We start from the raw sequence: 22,836 nt of genomic DNA, 5'->3' as shown, positions 1-22,836 counted from the left end.
CACCACTTGATTTTCAACACCATGTTGTCAACACCTTTCAGGCTATCACCCAGGAAAAGCTGAAGCGTGTAACGTTGCATACAGTAGGTTATATTGAAAGTGCTGAGTAGAGTATACATTGTGTAAATAGTCAATGCCTTGACCCATACCAGTTAGATGCATATCATCACATTTTATACACAAAGAATACTTTCAGTGTTACACTGGCTTCGTTTGTTTTTGCCAATTTTATGTTTTGCTGTAGCCTATCTGAACCGTTCAAATAAAAATGTATTCTAGGCCTTGCGGTCCATAACAGGTGTCCAACAGTGTCGCACATTGTAAGTTTGTGTCAAATGTGCGTATATGAAACTGATTGGCTTCTGTGTACATTGTTAACAATGCATGTAAGGTTGTTAGGCCAATAAGTTACAATTCACAGCGTATAGATAGATGTCTGAACTAGGGTTACTGTTAGTGTGTAATCGTGATGATGAGGAATTGGTTCCTTGGACCACAATAATACCTGGCACAGTCTAATCTCAGTGTAGCAGCCCTTGGCTGTGACTGCCTCTCAGGGAAATAATATCATGGTGGAAATGGATCAGTTCAGAGTCAGATTTCCCTCTGAAAACCATGCCACAAAGATACCAGGCAAGCACACTGGCATAGGCTACATCCCCCATTTAATGTCATACCTTGTTAGTGTAGTCTGTAGAGGCCAACATATTCTGTCCAAATGTCCCTCTTTCCTAGCCTATCGGCAGCCCCAAACTTTGACAGCTGTGTTTGTGGTTATGATGACACTTGTCCTCCGGTGCTTGTCTCATTGGAGCAGTGTCGTTTGACCTCTGACCCCTGTGATGTTTTTTCCAGTGATGGTGTAGCATACATGTTTGTCTGGAACATCCCTTAACTGTGCTTCTGGAGCCGATATGGCCCTGGGCTGAAACATGCACCCTCCCCTCCATCTATCCCCCCTAGTACTGCGGGTGTCCAGCGAGTGTTTTTTTTCATCCACCATAGGTGTGTCTATGTGTGTCAAATCTTAATAGTTGTCAGTTAGTTCTTGGCCAGAGGTATGTGTGTACATGCACTCAGGTTAGATCTAGCAGTTCCCTGCAGATAGAATGACCCAGATCAGGGGTATGTAGCCAGGTGGTTCTGTCTGTGTGAAACCAATCCCTCAGGACAGGCTAATTATACTGACCCAAACCCTCATTTTTCTGTCCCAACTCTCTCTCTATAGTGCTCTCTATAGTGCTATTGTGGCATGCTGATATCACCATGCCACAATAGCCTTGATATTGATCAGTCTCAGTGCTGAGAGGTGAAGTGCATGGAAAGATAAGAGACAGAATCAGATTATATACAGAAGTGATGGTGACTGGTGCTCCATGAATTTCCTCTGTCATGACTCATGAAAGGGCTCACACTCATCCTCTCAGGTCCGATTAGATATGATCATGTCGAATATTCATGGCAGTTGCAAAGAATATCGTGCTGTACAGTCTGTCTTTTGCCAGCCCCCTCTCTTTCACTCTGTTTATTTAAATGTCTCTATTTTTGTCTCTCGTGTGTGTGTGTGTGTGTGTGTGTGTGTGTGTGCAACTCTCCTCCTCCTTTGACACCAGACTCTAAGGCGGTACCATCCTCTCTCTCCCTCTGTCTTTGGGAAGGTTCCTCTGGGAACCTCATGGGACCCTCTGCCTGCTGTACCCACTGTCTGTCTGTCTGACAAATGTTCAATCCATATGTCTGTCTGCCTTCACATGCAAATCAGCAGATCAAGTCTGAGGGAGGGGAGATGGTCCCGCAGTGATGGAAAAAGTACCCAATTGTCATACTTGAGTAAAAGTAAAGATACCTTAATAGAAAATGACTCAAGTGAAAGTCACCTAGTAAAATACTACTAGATTAAATGTCTGAAACTATTTGGTTTTAAATATACATAAGTAGTAAAAGTACGAATCATTTAAAGGAATTGGGCTCCCGAGTGGTGCAGCGGTCTAAGGCACTGCATCTCAGTGCAAGAGGTGGCACTACAGTCCCTGGTTTGAATCCAGGCTGAATCACATCCGGCCGTGATTGGGAGTCCCATAGGGTGGCACACAATTGGACCAGAGTTGGCCGGGGTAGGCCGTCATTGTAAATAAGAATTTGTTCTTAACTGACTTACCTAGTTAAATACAAATAAAATACAAATATTAAGCAAACCAGACTGCACAATTTTGTAATTTTTGAAAATGTATGTACGGATAGCCAGGGTCACACTCAAACACAGACATCATTTACAAACAAAACATTTGTGTTTAGTGAGTCCGTCAGATCAGAGGCAGTAGAGATGTTCTCTTCATAAGTGTGTGAATTGGACAATTTTTCTGTCCTGCTAAGCATTCAAAGTGTAACGAGTACTTTTGGGTGTCAGGGAAAATGTATGGAGTAAAAAGTACAGAATTTTCTTTAGGAAGTAGTGAAGTAAAAGTTGTCAAAAATAGAAACCTCAAACTAGTAGTAGTACTTTAAAGTATTTTTATTTAAGTACTTTACACCACTGGGGTCCAGACTATTCTCCCTATATGAACACGTTAACTCTGGTGGGAGGGGGGGGCATTAACAGAGAAATGCCCACCATGGCAGTGCACACATTCGCACTGCAGATGTGCTAAAGTACGCAGTATGCTCATGAAGTTCCTGTCTGCTATGGGAGGGGGATATCTCACTGACAGGCTTACAGAGGATCATCCTAGGTTAGAACACACTGTTGCCATTGACAACAGAACCAGGCGCTTTCTCTATTTCTATCCATCCCAATTTACGAGATATCTCTCTCTCACTCACCCACTATCACATCAGGCCCTAATCTTGTGTTATGTAACTGTTTCTTGAGAAAGCTCATTGATTAGGGACGAGAGTTACAGCACACACCGTGCCCCACAGCCAGAACTGTAGCTAGCACTGAAAACATAGCTAACACTGTACTGAGGCATGAACCCGTGCGTGTTTATGTGTGCGCGGGCGAGAGAGCAAGATATACATATATTTTCCGGGAATTTCTTCCTCTTTAGTCCTTGTGTGAATGTTCATGTGTGTGTCTCTGTGCCTGTGAGGCGTGCACGTCCCTATTCCTACTAGTAGGATTATGTGTGGAGGAAGGGATGGATTGGGAAGCCAGGCTAACTCACACAGCCCTCCGCCTCTCCCCTCAGTCTGGTCAGCCAAGGGTTAAACTGTTTGCCTGGACGTGTGGAATGTGACATCAGATTATCATTAGGGGCAATCAGATGCTTTCCCTCAGTTCCTGATTCCTGAGAGGAGGACAGAGAAGAGAGGGAGGAAGAGGAGGAGGAGGAGTGGATGCTGATGAAGACCGCCTTTATCATCTGATGCCATGTGTCTTCGGGACATAGTCCTTTGTCATTGGGTGTATTTTGGGTCACGTAGCAATTATGTAAGTTTTTTTTCGGGACAGTCTAATTGTAGGCTTGATAATGAGTGTAATTATTGTAGCCTGCGTGTGCCTCACTCCCACACAGACACATTAAAGAGTCTTAGAACAGAGGTAAAGGAATGTTCAGACGGCGATAGAACTAACCAGAGAACAGCATTCTGTAAGATGGAATACACCGAGGTGTTACTTCTATCATTGCTATTTTCCCAATGTCATAGTCATGTGCAGTATAGACAATATACATGACTTAAGTATTGACAATACACTATTAAAGTGTAATGGAGATCATTTGATGGGTGGCCATGCCTAAAACCTAATGACTTATTGGCTATCTCCACTTACGTAGGATCTGTGTGTGTGTGTGTGTGTGTGTGTGTGTGTGTGTGTGTGTGTGTGTGTGTGTGTGTGTGTGAGTGTGAGACGACTGTTGACCAGCTCTTTTTCCCAGGCCTGCTTTAAAAGATGGGTGACTGAATCAGTGGCACTGGCGATGGGAGGTGGAGGGACAGACGCGTATGCACACGTGCTGATTATGGAAGTTATGTCAGCCATGTAAGAAATGAGAGGGGTGGGCTTGTGTGTTTTGTATGGTGGGGATCATCTCTTTCTGTGTCTATTAATAGTTTGAAAGTGAAAGTAAGGAAGTTGTGGTGGAGACGGCTCAACTGTAAAAGGCCTTCAGTGTAGCTGATTAGTGGTATGATGTGCTGACTAGTCATGGTATTTTAGCACCGTGTCAGTGTGTTTCGCTGTTTGTCTGGTGTACTGCTCTGCAAACTAATAGACTGTACTTTCAAGGTGTGTTAGACACGCACATATCCTTGGCTTGCTATGGCAACAGAGCCGCAGCTTCCTTCCTGCTGTTCTATGGAGAGAGTTGAGGTCATATACAGAAATCAGCCGTTTATATCAGCCTGCAATGTGTGTAGGCCAACAGTACAATATCGGTCTTTTGTTATCTGGCTTTGATGTCATCTTATATGAATTGCTCTGGACTAGAGTTGATGTACGTGGGTGTTTTTCTGGTGGGAATGGGACGCTGCCTTCTACTGAGGGATATCCTTTCTGTCCCCTGAGAAGAGTTTGGAGAGAGGCGTGGTGGGGTTTGAGGGGTTTCTGTAGACGAGCCCAATGCCCCCCTTTCGTTGTCTGAAGAGGGGCATTGTGGGAACTGGAGCTGCCCTTTTGGAAGGAGCCCAGGTTCTGATTAACACCACCCCGGTACCATGCACAGACCGGCACTGTGTGTGTGTGTGTGTGTGTGTGTGTGTGTGTGTGTGTGTGTGTGTGTGTGTGTGTGTGTGCACTCACACATTCTGTCTTTGTCCTCTTTTTTTCTCGCTCTCTCTTGCTCTCTCCCCCTGAGGAAACTGTCCCATCATGTGTTGCCCTGTGGGGGTTGGGACATTGGCTTGTAATCTGGAGATTAGAGGGTGGCATTGTCCGAGCAGCAGCAGACAGACGGATTATTCACACACACACACACACACACACACACACACACACACACATGCACACGAACAGTAGCACTCGTACACGAAGCACACCACAAATACTGTACATACACACTTCACATACTGTACTCATTATACACACTCGTAGGGAAATTCCCTGAAATAGACACACGCACAACAGCACAGACTGGCTGTGTCTAATACAGAGTGATGGTGTCACGTTAGTCTTTCCTGTCTGCCACGCTGAAATGGTGATGGAGCCGTAATCTCCAACCAGCCTACTTTATACACAGACACACAGAGTAACATGAGTTCAGCTGTGATAACAGGACAAAACCCTACCTTGTTATGTAACTTCACATAGTGGGGGCTAGTGGGGCATGGCACACTGTTCTGACAGGCACATCGTTTACATTCCCTCACAGTGATGTACAGACCCTCATATCCCAACCTGCATAGCACACAGGTACAGCACAGGTACAGCACAGGTACAGCAGAGTACGGAGTCTGTTGACTCTGGTTCACTAGTTCAGCTGACACTGTGGAGCGCTGGAGCTGTAGGAAGTCATGGGAACCTTGTTAGCAAACGGACAAGAGGCTGAAGAAATTGAATCTAGCCGAAGCTAAAGTTACATCACAAAAAGGGTTTGTTCTATTATGGTACAGTGTGTGTGTGGTGTGTGTGTGTGTGTGTGTGTGTGTGTGTGTGTGTGTGTGTGTGTGTGTGTGTGTGTGTGTGTGTGTGTGTGTGTGTGTGTGTGTGTGTCGGACGCTGTATCTTGGTGCCGATTAGTCTCAGGACTCTTTTGAAGGGACTTGGGTGGCAGGCTATGTGTGTGTCGAAGATGACACTTGTGTGCAGATAAATTATTAACATTGTGAATGCTTGGTCGTCTTGACTGCAAGTGGGGTTAAAGTGGTATTGGGAGGAGGTAGTGAGCTAAGGGGAAACATGGCTGAGAGGCAGGCCATTCTCATGAATGACTTCCTATCCTAGTCTCATTTTCTAGCCATTCTGCCTTAACATCCAAATCAGAGGACATGGAGAGAAAAGGAGACTAGCTGAAACTGTTGAGACTCCGGAGAGGCCTGAGAGGGAGGTGGGAATGTATCTCTTCCTGACTTCCTAACCCTCACTCAGGTGACGAGGAATGTCACACCTGGAGTGACCGGGACAAAGACAGGAAGCACCACTGGCTGGAGGGACCGTGGGACGCAACAACCACCTGTGCTGGCCTGGGTGTCTCCGGAACGACCTCTAGGTAGAACCTGGTGGGCACACCTGTCCTCTAGGGCTTTGTGGTTTAGAGTTGGGGACTGGGGCAGGTTGTGAGAAAGGGGAGGATCAATAGGAAAAGAGAGATCAGGGAAAGGATAACAGTGGGAAGAAAATACAGTGAAGTGATAAACCATTGAAACATGCAAGGATGAAATAATTTATCTGCTCTTTATGTTGTTGGAAAACACTTCCAGATAACTTAGGCATTTTACTGCTAATGTTCACATCCATCTTGCGTGTGTGTTTGTGTGCGTTTCCCTCAGTACATGTGTCCCTCCTATCTCTGTCCTGTGGAATGTGAACTATTCCAGCTGTTCATTGCAACGAGGAAGCCCGTGTTTTGGGACACACTCGCACGTTCCCTGTTGTGCTCCTCTGGCTGGCTGTCCTGAGTCGTCCGGAAGCAGCTCGTTAGCCATCATTAGTGTGGCATGGCTTTAAAGGGGAAGAAGAAGTAAATAGCAAGATGTGTAACTAAGGCTGAGAGGGCTGGTGGAGGAAGGTGCTACAGGAAGAGTGGATGGATGGGCTGACAGTTATTGACTTGGCTGTCAGACTACAGGGGATTCAATAACTGCACCGGTGTGGCCTTCTGCTCCTCGCACACACAGAGGGAGACAACGAAGCACAGAGTCTTTTATCTTCTCAAAGGGTCGTCATGTGAGACTGAGACATTGCTAAAGCTGGTTAAAGGGTAGAGGTCTAGGCAACCCCGAAGGGTTGCGTGTAGCTGGCAGAGAGCATGTCTGTTTAGGGGTGAAGTCTGGGTCCTGTTGGAGTCTGTCCCGTTCATCTCTCCATTTGACACAGGGATAATGTATAGCCCAGTCTGTGTTTATCCTCTTATCTCCCACACACACACACAGTGCTTTTTCTCCCCTTCCAACCGCCTTTGCTGCACACAGATGACATTGTAGTATCTGGGCACCAATTCAAACCGTGTGTGTGTGTCATGCCACTCACTATGTGGCTCTGATAACTTCTTTTCCTGCTTTATTCGGTGGGTTGTTTGTATTTCTGATCAGACAGACTGACTTTGCTGATGGCTACTTTATTGAGGAAAAATCTATGACTGAGAGATGTTTGTCCCACCTAGCTACTGTATCTTAAGATGAATGCACAAACTGTAAGTCGCCCTGAATAAGAGCGTCTGCTAAATAACTAAAATGTCAAATGTGAAGAGGGAGAGCGGGAAGGACCACGTGCCTGTGTGGTGTTTATGCTTGTCTGTGTATAATGGCATGCCTGTCCTCTGTAGAACACACTGTATTCAGCTGTGAGTCTGCAGTACCCAGTCCTAAAAATAACCCCCCTCACAGCCCCTCTCCTCCTCTCCTCCCTCCCCCTTTCACCCATCCCCTCTCTCCTTCGCTATCCCTATCTCCCCACTCTTATCTCCTTTCTCTCCCTCTCTCTGCCCTCGATTCTGTTCCACTTCTTTCCCTCTCTACAGGATCTGATCGCTCCTCTTCTCCTCTTTCTCTCTGCCCTCCTTCTGTTCCACTTCTTTCCCTCTACAGGATCTGATTGCTGCTCTTCTCTTTCTCTGCCTTCCTTCTGTTCCACTTCTCTCCTTCCCTACAGGATCTGATCGCTCCTCTTCTCCTCTCTTGCTCTGTCTCACTCTCTTGGCTTCCACTCTCACACTGAAGGAGATTTTACAGCATTTGGGACATAGGTATTTATGTCTCTGTTTGCGCAAGGGCCTCTAATGTACACACACACTCTCTCTTTCTCTCTCACACACACACACACACACACACACACACACACACACACACACACACACACACACACACGTACATTACCCGTTAGCTCTGTTATTTCAGCTCATCCCTTCAGGGTCAGTCACGCTGAAACTCTCTTTTTAGCTCCTTACACTGAGAGGTGTGTGTGTGCGCGAGCTGGCGTGATGGGCTCAGTTCCAGTCAACCAGTGTGATGGATGTCTAGCAGCAGCGTTTTGTGCTAACACATCCCATTACATTACTGTGAACGATTGCACCCTGGCTGCACTGGTTTATGGTTATTGGCAGCAGCAGTCATTACCTCTCAGCCGGTTGGCTCGTGTGGGTTTTGGGAGGTCAGGGGTCACAGGTTGTCATAGTGATATGCCCGACCTCTCACCCCTGAGTCTGGCTGCAGGTCAAAAGATCAGAGGGGAGGCAGTGTAATGTCTCTAATGGCTGTGTTCCATTATTTATGTTGTTATCTCATCTGTGTTTTTGGGGGAGGTTGTTTGGTAGCCTAGCTCAGATAAGGCTAAGTTTGGTTAAGGGGATGGTTTGTGTGTAGGATAAGGCAAGGTTTGGGTTCATGGTGTGGAGGGGGAGTGATGAGAGGGAGGGGATTTGATGAATGCCTTGGGCTTAACCGGGTTAGCGTTGATTGTATTTGATTTGGAACTGAGCTGCCTCCAGAGGGGTACACTATAAAGCACTACCAATGAGTTAGCCAGCGACGTGAAAAGTTATGCACGTGGTGTAATGAGTAGGATTCTGTGTTTTCACATGCAAAAGTGATTGCTTTTGATAAAAACACTATCTGCTTTCCCAATCAAAACTAATTTGAAAATTCTGACACACATTTTATATAAAATACAGTTGAAGTCGGAAGTTTACATACACTTTAGCCAAATACATTTAAACTCAGTTTTTCACAATTCCTGACATTTAATCCTAGTAAAAATTCCCTGTCTTAGATCAGTTTGGATCACCACTTTATTTTAAGAATGTGAAATGTCAGAATAATAGTAGAGAGAATGATTTATTTCAGCTTTTATTTCTTTCATCACATTCCCAGTGGGTCAGAAGTTTACATGCACTCAATTAATATTTGGTAGCATTGCCTTTAAATTGTTTAACTTGGGTCAAGCGTTTCAGGTAGCCTTCCACAAGCTTCCCACAATAAGTTGGGTGGATTTTGGCCCATTCCTCCTGACAGAGCTGGTGTAACTGAGTCAGGTTTGTAGGCCTCCTTGCTCGCACACACTTTTTCAGTTCTGCCCACAGATTTTCTATAGGATTGAGGTCACGGCTTTGTGATGGCCACTCCAATACCATTTTGCCACAACTTTGGAAGTAGGCTTGAGGTCATTGTCCCATTTGGAAGACCCATTTGCGACCAAGCTTCAACTTCGTGACTGATGTCTTGAGATGTTGCTTCAATATATCCACATCATTTTGTTGATAGCATGACTGATCAGCGCAGATTACTGATTTGATTTGAGAAAGGCCCTCCTCCCTCACTTTTTCCCCCCCGTTCACGTCACGGGCCATAGCCCGGTGCACCGCGGTTCAGCTTAATGGAACTCCATCAGGGTCCAGGAAGGAGGTGTAATGCTGTGTTTGGGTGAGTGCTCGGAAGTATCTTGTAGTCTGCATGTCTTTAATCCCATTCATTTGACGACAGTGGTGGTTTTGGTTAGTAAGGCACACCTGCAAGATGAGGAACCCCTCTGGCACTGGTGTGTGTGCGTACTGTGTCTATGTACACTGTTGTACCCCCTTTTCTCTTACACAGGTGTGTTTGTCTGACTGTCTGTGATCTTTATATCATAGGGGTGATGTCAGCTAGCCCAGGGTTAAGCCTGTAACTATAGCCCGTCACTCACCTCCATGTACCAAGCAGACTGATAGAACAGGTGGGGATATGGCCTAAAAATCATATCTCCATTTCTTTCTTTTTTTATCTTTAAAAAAAAAATCGGAATAAGCTTTGCTGCACAATTAAAGGGCAATACACCACATTTCAAACAGTCAGCAATAATCTAATGAATTCAGGGATTGTAAAATTACTCCTAGGCTAAATACAAGCCTTCCACAACCAGAAGACCCACTAATTATTACATTATTTTATCAAAATAGTTTAACCTGCTTTTTTAAAATTATTCCCTGATCGGGCATTCAAGTCTGTCAATAAAAATGCCCTTTTTGTTAAAATTGTAATGCAGATCCACCAATAATGACCAACTTCTGGTAGCAGGCATTACAGAAAATGAACACGGGTCTCATAAACAATCTCTCAAGCACAAGCCCACTCGCTAGTGAGTAGCCAGCTAATCTTTTTATATTTCAAGTCTAACCAACTTGGCTCTATTTGCTCTCTAACAAGGTAGAACAGTTGAACTGCTCTGAATAGACTCAGAACGCTCATCAAAACAAAAAAAAAATGGCATTCTTGTAGTACAGGCATTTAGAACATCACGCTACAACCAAAATTCTTATTCATTTGATATATCTCCCAGCCCTATGGACAGGTACTAGGCCTTTGCCTCGGGTGTGGTTGAATAGCTTATCACAATGTTAACCGCATTAGCCTCGGGTCAAATTATTCCATTTAATACATAGAATGGTTCTTTGGAGGAAGGGTCGTTGACATGTATTTGACATTTGTATCTAAAAGTATAATTGAGAACGAATTCATCAAAGTTGGCATATTTATTTCATTTTGCCCTTACCCAGTCCTCCTTTAAGACTGTAGGTGCTACAAAGCAAAAGTTGATGTCTTCTGAAGCTTTACCGCTTGCTCTGAAATATGAATAGAATTTATATTTCATACCCATGTACATTTCATGTATGAATATGGAAAATTATAAACATAAATATTGAAAAAGTATTATTTTAGATTTGGCATTTTTTGTTGTATATTGTTGAACATAATATACTCTACTGGCATATCAAAGTTTCAGCGTGGGATCTCTGCTAGTTTTAAAGTTATAACCTGTTTTTACAGAGAGATTGGCACAGTAGGCAATGTAACCAATCACGGCACTCCTTTTACTTGTGTCATTACACATCCTGCACATCACCAGCTGAGGGGGACCATTTTGAATCCATTTTCACATTCACTCTGTTGGTAAGGCTTACAAATTGGATCATAACAAAAGTAGCAGAGATCCCACGCTGAAACTTTTGATTTGCCCATAAAGTATATTACGTTCAACAATACATTTATATTTTTCTATATTCATGTTTAGATTTTTTTGTAAGCAAAATGAATGTAAGAACGTTTTATTGAAATCAATATACTATTCATATTACAGAGCAAGCGGTAAAGCTTCATATGACACCAATTGTTGCTTTGAAGTGCCTACAGATGAAACAGTATGGAGTCTTAAAGGAGGCCAACTTTGATGAATTATTTCTCAGTTATGCTTTCAGATACGTATGTCAAGAAAACTTCCTCCAAAGGATCCTTCTATGGATTACATTTCGTGAACATTTCAAAATCATGGTATTTTTTTGGTTTCCTGGTTTCGTATTGAATTGCAGTACAGCTCTGTCTCTGTTCTTTCACTCTTTCTTTCTCTGTACTTTCCTCAGCTAACGGTACATGCCTGGAGTTACCCTGGTGATGTCATGCCTCTTACACAAAGACGCCATTCTGTTCTTCTCACTCGAAATATGCTCACTTTCTCTTTTCCTCGCTGTCTTTATCCTTCGCTTGCTCGCTCTCGCTTTCACACTCTCTCGCGCGCACATCAACACCCACATATTCACATACGTCTTTTCTCATTCCATAATTTTTCTCCCATTTTCAATTGAATATTAATTCGACCATATCATATTTCCTAGTTACTTGACAAAGAGGGGGAGTGAGACTGGAGGGAAAAGAGCAACCAGCCAGAGAGAGTTCTGGGATAGTCTAGACCTCCTAATCTTTTGGAAGCAGAATATAGACTCTGGGGCCTTGGTCACCATGGTGACGAGATGAGTTCAGGGTCTAGAGAGAGACAAAATGGAGAGGGACAAAAGTTGCTGTTCTCTTTTTCAATTTCAAGGCAGATTTCCCTAAATGGGGGTGGAACTACTGCATCTTACTTTAGGGACATGCCTTCAAGGTATCTGTCTTAGTTGTCAAATTTGAAGGAATTGACTTTGATGTGAGTGTGTGTATTAGTCTTAATTAGGCCTTGTCGTCTGCCGTCTCTCCCCCGCCTGCCCTTTGATGTCTCCTCCTCTTCGCTGAGCTCTGGCCTACCCACGATGCACTGGGGGACACCCAGAAGGACAGGCTAAGGGGAACGAGGGAAGATCTGAGAGAGTGCCTGGTTTGGGTTTGGTATGTGGGTCAGGATTTCACAGAAGAATGTATAGGCTGTTTGTGTGCCTGCTTGCGCATGCATGTTTTTTTGAAGGGATGCTGATAAGAGAGAGTGGGAGAGATGAGGGGGATACCGGGGGAGAGCCCATCAGCCAGTGCGTTGGATTGTGTTTGATGGGGAATTCTCTGTGCTTTCTCTCCCCCCCAGCCCGGTCAAATGAGCTCTCTTTGTTTTGGTGTGGCCCAGAGATAATACCTGTCTCTGTTACATCCCTCTGTTCTCTGTATCTGAGAGAGTGCTTATCTCGCTGCACAGGGGTGGCAGGTAGCCTAGTGGTAAGAGCGTTGGGCCAATAGTCGAAAGGTTGCTAGATCAATAACCGAAAGGTTGCTAGATGGAATCTCTGAGCCTGACAAGGTAAAAATCTGTCGTTCTGCCCCTGAACAAGGCACTGTTCCTAGGCCGTCATTGTAAATAAGAATTTGTTCTTAACTGACTTGCCTAGTTAAGTAAAGGTTAAATAAAAAACAATGTATCATACTTTAATCAAAATTGCAATATCCATATCTCGAGGCTGATCAATGTTTTTAAACATCATGAATGTAACATTCAAATGTAATAAGGATCCCTGAAACTCTGACCAACACTTTGGTTCCTACCCTTTCTTAACAACTTCTACAGGTCTTTTTCATTAGTTGTCATGCTAAACAACACCAACCATAGAGTTGGAATACTCATTTTATTTATGATTCCAACAGTTCACCCAAGTTTTGATCTAAATCACAAGATCACATTTGTAATATTTTGTAAAGAAAAACACAATTAGATTATTTGCCCATATCTTGCAGCCCTACCTGTACAGCAGGCTTACCCAGCTGGTGGTCCATGGGTGATTTTATTTGTCCCCCCAAGTCTTCTGAGCAAAAATAAAAAGGTAGATATGTTTTTTTATTTTTTTTTATTGTTATCTATAAAAGATTGTACCAACACCAGCAAATCAGGTCCAAGTGATTTTTAATTTTGGAAATCAGTTCTGAACTATTACCATGCAAAACAAAGATGTATATCTTTATTTTGTACACACACTGAGTGAACAAAACACCTGCTCTTTCCATGACACAGACCAGGTGAAAGCTATGATCCCTTATTGATGTCACTTGTTAAATACACTTCAATCAGTGTCGATGAAGGGGAAGTGACAGGTTAAAGAAGGATTTTTAAGCATTGAGACATGGTTTTGTATGTGTGCCATTCAGAGGGAGAATGGGCAAGACAAAAGATTTACAGTAAGTGCCTTTGAACTGGGTATGGTAGTAGGTGCCAGGCTTACTGGTTTCTGTCAAGAACTGCAACGTGCAACTCAATATTAGGAAAGTGTTCTTAATGTTTTGTGCACTCGGTGTATGTGATCTTATACAACGTGAGCAAGTTTTAAATGACTTTTATGTTTTCGTCAATTTGAAGTCTACAAATTATTTGAAATTATGTTCCTGACCATCTGCTCAAGAAAAAATTGTCCTGCGGCTGAATCTAGTTGATGATCCCAGCTATACTGTGTGTGTGTGTGTGTGTGTGTGTGTGTGTGTGTGTGTGTGTGTGTGTGTGTGTGTGTGTGTGTGTGTGTGTGTGTGTGTGTGTGTGTGTGTGTGTGTGTGTGTGTGTGTGTGTGTGTGTGTGTGTGTGTGTGTGTGTGTGGGTGTGTGTGTGTGTGTGTGTGTGTGTGTGTGTGTGTGCGTGCGTGCGTGCGTGCAACCACTAGAGAGATGGTGAGTTAGAGAATGAGACGGAGGGAGAGAGAGGTTGAGTTTTCTCCCTGTGCTGCTGATACAGGATTCTGGACCCTGTCCAATGGGAACAGCTAATCTAGTAACTCTATATCTACGCTGCAGGGTGGCAGAGAGGGATCTGCTCTAGTTAGCGGAGATGGGATCAGCAGCGTATGTTTTTTTGTTGTTGGATAGAAGACTGCCCAACACACACACATGGGAGGACAGCTGTTTCTTCCTTGGCCCTCAGTTCTTCTCATATTTCCTTGCCAGCTCATTCAGCAGGTAAAGAGTGTGTCTGTGTGTGTCACTCCCCACAGCAGCAGACACAACCTTTGTCTCAGCAACCCAATCCTCCACAGCCTGCCCACTTTCCTAGCCTGTCTGCCCAAGGACAGTGATGCTCTGAGGGGCAGACACAGGCATACTCAGTCCCAGCCACATGACCAGGCCTGTGTCCTGCACTCTGCCCCCTGGCAAAAGGAAAGAGTTGTTGGGATGATAATGAACATGTCGGTAACGTTAGTATCATTGCCTTATTGGCGTGTGTGTGTGTGTGTGTGTGTGTGGGGGGGGGGGGGGGGACCACGAGTGTGGCTGATAAGATAAATGGAGAATGTTCTGTTGGAAAATTGTATTAGTAAACTCAGAACACACTCTCTTCCCCCTCCTGCTCACTTTTTTTCTCTCTCTCCTGATCTCTCTGTTTTTACCTCCCTCTCAGTTGAATTTAAGGGCTTTATTGGTATGGGAAACATATGTTTACATTGCCAAAGCAAGTGAAGTAGATAATAAACAATACAAATTAACAGTAAACATTACAAAAGAATAAAGACATTTCAAATGTCATTATGTGCAAATGGTTAAAGTACAAAAGGAAAACAACATAAATATGGGTTGTATTTACAATGGCGTTTGTTCTTCACTGGTTGCCCTTTTTTTGTGGCAACAGGTCACACATCTTGCTGTGGTATTTCACCCAATAGATATGGGAGTCTGTGTAATCTGAGGGAAGTATGTCTCTAATAGGGTCGTACATTTGGCAGGTTAGGAAGTGCAGCTCAGTTTCCACCTCATTTTGTGGGCAGTGTGCACATAGCCTGTCTTCTCTTGAGAGCCAGGTTGGCCTACGGCGGCCTTTCTCAATAGCAAGGCTATGCTCACTGAGTCCTTAAGTTTGGGTCAGTCACCGTGGTCAGGTATTCTGCCACTGTACTCTCAGTTTAGGGCCAAGTAGCATTCTAGTTTGCTCAGCTTTTTTGTTAATTCTTTCCCCCTTCTCTCTCTCCCCCTCCTATTCACTCTGTTTTTACCTCCCTCTCTCTCTCTCCCTCCTGCTCTCTCTGTTTTTATCTCACTCTCTCTCGTCTTTTCCTTTTATCTCACTCCATCTCCCCTGACTCTCTTTCCAGCAGGTTTGTTGTGCTTAAACAAATGAAGACACCTACAGACGCATGCACACACTCAGGTTTATTTATCCTTGTGAACTCTACACCTAATCCTTAACCCGTAACGTAACCCTAATTGTAAACCCTTAAACCTAAAATAAGCTTTTTCCTTATGGGGACTGGTGGAATGTCCCCACTTTTCTTCAGGTCCCCACAACGATAGTAAAACTAAACACACACACACACACACACACCTCCTTCATGAACTATGTTTGTTTTAATGAGATCAACTCCAGCCGAGATGAGAAGAGAACCAGGTCATACCCGTGCAACACACACACACTATATATATATATATATATATATATATATATATACACACACACACACACACACGCTTAAACCTGACATCAAAGTGTCCCTGCCTGGTACATGGTGGGTGTTACGGCATGTGGGGGGTGAAGGGTGGGAAGACTAATCCCCTAACACACACAGTGTTTCATAGATTTTCATTGGTAGATTAGTGGTTGACTGGTGAGGGGAGATGTGCTGCTGTATGTGTTTTATATGCGTTGGCTGGGGCATATTTGAGGGCACAGATAGAAATGTCATGTATAGAGCTGATGTGATTCCTCACTCTTCATGACAGAGAGGCATGTCTGTTCTACACTATATATTTGTATCTGATCGTTCTTTGACGTTGTGCCCTATTGACCGGCACTTCCAAGCCTGGAGGTAATTTGAGTTTATAAGCTTAGGCTGGACATACTGAGTGTGTGTGTTTGTGTGTGTGTGTGTTGTTAGGGTCGGGGTTGGGTAAACTGCAGCCACAGATCCAGACAGTCATTGATTTGAATGATTCCTGCAATGCACACACATGCCATCAGGAATGACAGAGGAATTTTAAGGATGGCATGTGTGTGTGTGCGTGCGTTTAGACAGACAGATGGTGTTTCAAGTGTACAGTCGTGGCCAAAAGTTTTGGGAAGGACACAAATATTAATTTCCACAAAGTTTGCTGCTTCAGTGTCTAGATATTTTTGTCAGATGTTACTATGGAATACTGAAGTATAATTTCAAGCATTTCATAAGTGTCAAAGGCTCTTATTGACAATTACATGAAGTTGATGCAAAGAGTCAATATATGCGGTGTTGACCCTTCTTTTTCAAGACCTCTGCAATCCGCCCTGGCATGCTATCAATTAACTTCTGGGCCACATCCTGACTGATGGCAGCCCATTCTTGCATAATCAATGCTTGGAGTTTGTCAGAATTTGTGGGTTTTTGTTTGTCCACCCGCCTCTTGAGGATTGACCACAAGTTCTCAATGGGATTAAGGTCTGGGGAGTTTCCTGACCATGGACCCAAAATATCGATGTTTTGTTCCCTGAGCCATTTAGTTATTACTTTTGCCTTATGGCAAGGTGCTCCATCATGCTGGAAAAGGCATTGTTCGTCACCAAACTGTTCCTTGATGGTTGGGAGAAGTTGCTCTCGGAGGATGTGTTGGTACCATTCTTTATTCATGGCAGTGTTCTTGGGCAAAATTGTGAGTGAGCCCACATTCTTGGCTGAGAAGCAACCCCACACATGAATGGTCTCAGGATGCTTTACTGTTGGCATGACACAGGACTGATGGTAGCGCTCACCTTGTCTTCTCCGGACAAGCTTTTTTCCGGATGCCCCAAACAATCAGAAAGGGGATTCATCAGAGAAAATGTCTTTACCCCAGTCCTCAGCAGTCCAATCCCTGTACCTTTTGCAGAATATCAATCTGTCCCTGATGTTTTTCCTGAAGAGAAATGGCTTTGCTGCCCTTCTTGACACCAGGCCATCCTCCAAAAGTCTTCGCCTCACTGTGCATGCAGATGCACTCACAGCACTCTGTACTGGTGGTGCCCTGATCCCGCAGCTGAATCAACTTTAGGAGATGGTCCTGGCACTTGCTGGACTTTCTTGGGCGCCCTGAAGCCTTCTTCACAACAATTGAACCGCTCTCCTTGAAGTTTTTGATGATCCGATAAATGGTTGATTTAGGTGCAATCTCACTGGCAGCAATATCTTTGCCTGTGAAGCCCTTTTTGTGCAAAGCAATGATGACGGCACGTGTTTCTTTGCAGGTAACCATGGTTGACAGAGGAAGAACAATGATTTCACGCACCACCCTCCTTTTGAAGCTTCCAGTCTGTTATTCGAACTCAATCAGCATGACAGAGTGATCTCCAGCCTTGTCCTCGTCAACACTCACACCTGTGTTAACGAGAGAATGATTGACATGTCATCTGGTCCTTTTGTGGCAGGGCTGAAATGCAGTGGAAATGTTTTTTGAGGTTTCAGTTCATTTGCATGGCAAAGAGGGACTTTGCAATTAATTGCAATTCATCTGATCACTCTTCATAACATTCTGGAGTATATGCAAATTGCCATCATACAAACTGAGGCAGCAGACTTTGTGAAAATGTATATTTGTGTCATTATCAAAACGTTTTGCCATGACTGTATACAGTTGAGCTAATGATCTCAGAGGGAGTGAAAGAGAAAGGTATACTACATGACCAAAAGTATATGGACATCTGCTTGTCGAACATCTCATTCCAAAATCCTGGGCATTAATATGGAGTTGGTTCCCCCATTTGCTGCTGTTACGGCGTCCACTCTTCTGGGAAGGCTTTCCACTAGATGTTGTAACATTGCTGCTGGGACTTGCTTCCATTCAGCCATGAGCATTAGTGAGGGTGGGCATTGATGTTGGGCGATTAGGGCTGGCTAACAGTCACTTCAGCACCTCGGCGGTCCCGTTCTGTGAGCTTGTGTGGCCTACCACTTTGCGACTGAGCCATTGTTGCTCCTAGACGTTTCCACTTCACAATAACAGCACTTACAGTTGACCGAGGCATCTCTAGCAAGGCAGAAATTTGACGAACTGACTCGTTGGAAAGGTGACATCCTATGACTGCTGATGTTTGTCTACGGAGATTGCATGGCTGTGTGCTTGATTACATACACCTGTCAGCAACGGGTGTGGCTGAAATAGCCAAATCCATTCATTTGAAGGGGTGTCTACATACTTTTGTATATATAGTGTAGATGGCTGGAGAGATGGATAGTTAGATAATCTTGGTCCTCTTCTTGTGTCTGTCTGTCTGTCTGATGTGAGGTTAGTGCTGTGTTAGGATGTTTTCTTGCTGTAGTGGCTAACTGGAGAGAGAGAGAGAGAGAGAGAGAAGACACACACACACCGCAACCGTCACTGCTAGCTGGCAGTGTGTTATCACTGTGTCCTGTACGGGATGGTGTGAGGGGGTTAGAAGGGTGGGTCCCGCTCGTCCGAGGGGTGTCACCGCGGCAACACAATGGGCAGGGAAACTGGCCTGAGGCAGAGCGAGCAAGGTGTTTCCTATGACCTGGCTAACTGCTGTGTCAGCATGCGCGCGCACGCACACACATACTGATACATACATACACACACACACACACACACACACACACATACATACTGATACCCAAACCATACACTGATACATACACACATACTGTATTCTACATACATTTATGTATATTTACCATACACACACAAATCATACACTAACATATCCACACAACACATAATTAATTGATACTTACACACATACAGTAGATCCTACACGGATGGATGCACACACAACACAGCCATACCATCGGACTAGGCAGGTATTTGTGTTGCTATGGAATGTGGCCAGTTCTCCCAGTCTGTGGCCTTTTAACCTCCCATCACACTCAGCCAACCAGCCTGCCTCGGCCAATCACTGCAGCCACTGGACCAGATCTGTCACTGCAGCCCACCAATCACACAACAAGACATAACCACATGACGACCACTGCTGTTACTTAGGGTGTGGCCAATCTGAGGACACTGATGGTGAGGACACTGATGGTGAGGTCAGTGTGTGTGTGTGTGTGTGTGTGTGTGTGTGTGTGACTGTGTGTGTGTGTGACTGTGACTGTGACTGCTATTCCTATATGTAGCTGGTACTGTGGATTTCAAGTTCACCTCTGGATTGCACCTCTCATTATGTCATTTTAGCCACAGTAGATGGCCTTGATAAAATGTGTGTGTGTGTGTGTGTGTGTGTGTGTGTTAATGCATTTTGTTTGCAATTAAGGAAAGCAGTATTCATGTTTGGATGTTAAATTCATGTTTAATTTGTGCTTTATGAAGGCCCTAACTGAGTGCTGAGGAGAGGTGTGGTGACTGCAGTATTCATCTACTCATCATAAATATTAGATTAAAAGGAGGCGTAGTTTATTTATGAAGGGTGCTATTTTAGCACACCCGTGTGTTCTCGGCCTCTCATGCATACTCTTGCAGCTTAAGAATTGGGCTTCTCACTGTCCTATGTGTGTTCATGTGTTGGTAGCATGTACAATATAAGTCCATACTGGAATAATAACATGGTCACAACAACACAACGTACTTACTCCAACCCAGCTGTACCACTATCAAGATAAGGAAGCTAGCATGTTGCTATGTGAGCAACATTTGAGAGAGTTCTCATCTATATTATTCGTAGCCGTCTATTTACCACCACAGAACGAAGCTGACACTAAGACCGCTCTCAAGGCAATAAGCAAAGAAGAAAATGCTCACCCATAAGCGGCGCTCCTAGTGGCTGGGGACTTTAATGCAGGCAAACTTAAATCAGTTTTACCACATTTTTGCCAGCATGTCACATGTGCAACCAGAGAAGAAAACAATCCTAGACAACATTTACACCACACACAGAGATGCATACAAGGCTCTCCCCCACCCTCCATTTGGCAAATCTGACCACAATTCTATCCTCCTGATTCCTGCTTACAAGCAAAAACTAAAGCAGGAAGTACCAGTGACTCGCTCAATACGGAAGTGGTCAGATGACACGGATGCTACGCTACAGGACTGTTTTGCTAGCACAGACTGGAATATGTTCCGGGATTCAACCAATGACATTGAGGAATACACCACCTCAGTCATCGGCTTCATCTATAAGTGCATCGATGACGTCGTCGCCACAGTGACTGTACGTACATTTCCCAACCAGAAGCCATGGATTACAGGCAACATCCGCATCGAGCTAAAGGCTAGAGCTGCTGCTTTCAAGGAGCGGCAGACTAATCCGGATGCTTATAAGAAATCCCGCTATGCCCTCAGACAAACCATTAAACAAGCAAAGTGCCAATACAGGATTAAGATTGAATCCTACTACACCGGCTCTGACGCTCGTCGGATGTTGCAGGGCTTGAAAACTATTACGGACTACAAAAGGGAAACCCAGACGTGAGCTGCCCAGTGACGCGAGCCTACCAGACAAGCTAAATGCCTTGTATGCTCGCGTCGAGGCAAGCAACGCTGAAGCATACACGAGAGCACCAGCTGTTCTGGATGACTGTGTGATAACACTCTCGGTAGCCGATGTGAACAAAACCTTTAAACAGGTCAACATTCACAAAGCCGCTGGGCCCGACGGATTACCAGGACGTGTACTCAAAGCATGTGCGGACCAAATGTCAAGTGTCTTCACTGACATTTTCAACCTCTCCCTGACCAAGTCTGTAATACCTACATGTTTCAAGCAGACCACCATGGTCCCTGTGCCCAAGGAAGTGAAGGTAACCTGCCTAAATGATTACCGCTCCGTGGCACTCACGTCTGTAGCCATGAAGTGCTTTGAAAGGCTGGTCATGGCTCACATCAACAGCATCCTCCCAGACACCCTAGACCCACTCTAATTTGCATACCGCCCCAACAGATCCACAGATGAAGCAATCGCACTCCACACTGCCCTTTCTCACCTGGATGAAAGGAACACCTATGTGAGAATACGGTTCATTGACTACAGCTCAGCGTTCAACACCATAGGGCCCACGAAGCTCATCACTAAGCTAAGGATTCTGAGACTAAACACCTCCCTCTGCAACTGGATCCTGGACTTCCTGACGTGCCGCCCCCAGGTGGTAAGAGTAGGCAACAACACATCTGCCACGCTGATCCTTAACACTGGGGCCCCTCAGGGGTGTGTACTTAGTCTCGTCCTGTATTCTCTGTTCACCCACGACTGTGTGGCCAAACACGACTCCAACACCATCATTAAATTTGCTGATGAAACAACAGTGGTGACCTGATCACCGACAATGATGAGACGGCCTATAGGGAGGAGGTCAGAGAACTGGCAGTGTGGTGCCAGGACAACAACCGCTCCCTCAATGTGAGCAAGACAAAGGAGCTGATCGTAGACATCAGGAAAAGGCGGGCCGAACAGGCCCCCATTAACGTCGACGGGGATGTAGTGGAGCGGGTCGAGAGTTTCAAGTTCCTTGTTTTTCACATCACCAACAAACTATCATGGTCCAAACATACCAAGACAGTCGTGAAGAGGGCACGACAAAACCTTTTCCCCCTCTGGAGACTGAAAATATTTTTTATGGGCCCCCAGATCCTCAAAAGGCTCTACAGCTGCAACATCAAGAGCATCCTGACCGGTTGCATCACCGCCTGGTATATTAACTGCTTGGTATCTGACCGTAAGGCGCTACAGAGGGTAGTGCGAACGGACCAGTACATCACTGGGGCCAAGCTTCCTGCCATCCAGGACCTATATAATAGGCGGTGTCAGAGGAAAGCCCATAAAATTGTCAGAGACTCCAGTCACCCAAGTTATTGACTGTTTTCTCTGCTCCCGCACGGCAAGCAGTACCGGAGCGCCAAGTCTAGAACCAAAAGGCTCCTCAACAGCTTCTACCCCCAAGCCATTAGACTGCTGAACAAATCAAATCATTAAAAATCGGCACCGGACAATTTACATTGACACCCCCCCATTGTACACTGCTGCAACTCGCTGTTTGTTTGTTACCTATGCATAGTCACTTAGTATAGTCACTTGATTTGTAGTCAAATAAATAAAATCAAACTTTATTTGCCACGTGCTCCAAATACAACAAGTGTAGACTTTACCGTGAAATGCTTACTTACAAGCCCTTAACCAACAGCGCAGTTCAAGAGTTAAGAAAATATTTACCAAGTAGACTAAAATAAAAAAGTAATAATTAAGAGTAACACAATAAGAATAACAATAACGATGCTATATACAGTCAGTGTGCGGGGATACAGGTTATTTGAGGTCATTTGTACATGTTGGTGGGGGTGAAGTGATGATAATAAACAGCGAGTAGCAGCAGTGTACTATTTTGGCGATTTTATTCATTGTTCAGCAGTCTTATGGCTTGGTAGTAGAAGCTGTTGAGGAGCCTTTTTGTCCTCGACTTGTTGCTCCGGTACCGCTTGCCGTGCGGTAGCAGTGAAAACCGTCTATAACTTGGGTGACTGGAGTCTCTGACAATTTTATGGGCTTTCCTCTGACATCTCCTATTATATAGGTCCTGGATGGCAGGAAGCTTGGCCCCAGTGATGTACTGGGCCATTCGCACTACCCTCTAGCGCCTTACGGTCAGATGCCAA

At 44.7% G+C, this 22,836-nt stretch overlaps 1 protein-coding gene across 2 annotated transcripts in view; it reads left to right on the top strand.

Moving 5' to 3' along the window:
- The window catches only part of LOC106595630 (cyclin-dependent kinase 17), a 37,232-nt gene that overhangs the window by 660 nt on the left and 13,736 nt on the right, over nt 1-22,836 (top strand). The window lies entirely within an intron of this gene.

This window comes from Salmo salar, chromosome 17, assembly GCF_965601325.2.
Source record: "Salmo salar chromosome 17, fSalSal1, whole genome shotgun sequence".
Lineage (NCBI taxonomy): Eukaryota > Metazoa > Chordata > Actinopteri > Salmoniformes > Salmonidae > Salmo > Salmo salar.
This window is presented reverse-complemented; position numbering and strand designations above follow the sequence as displayed.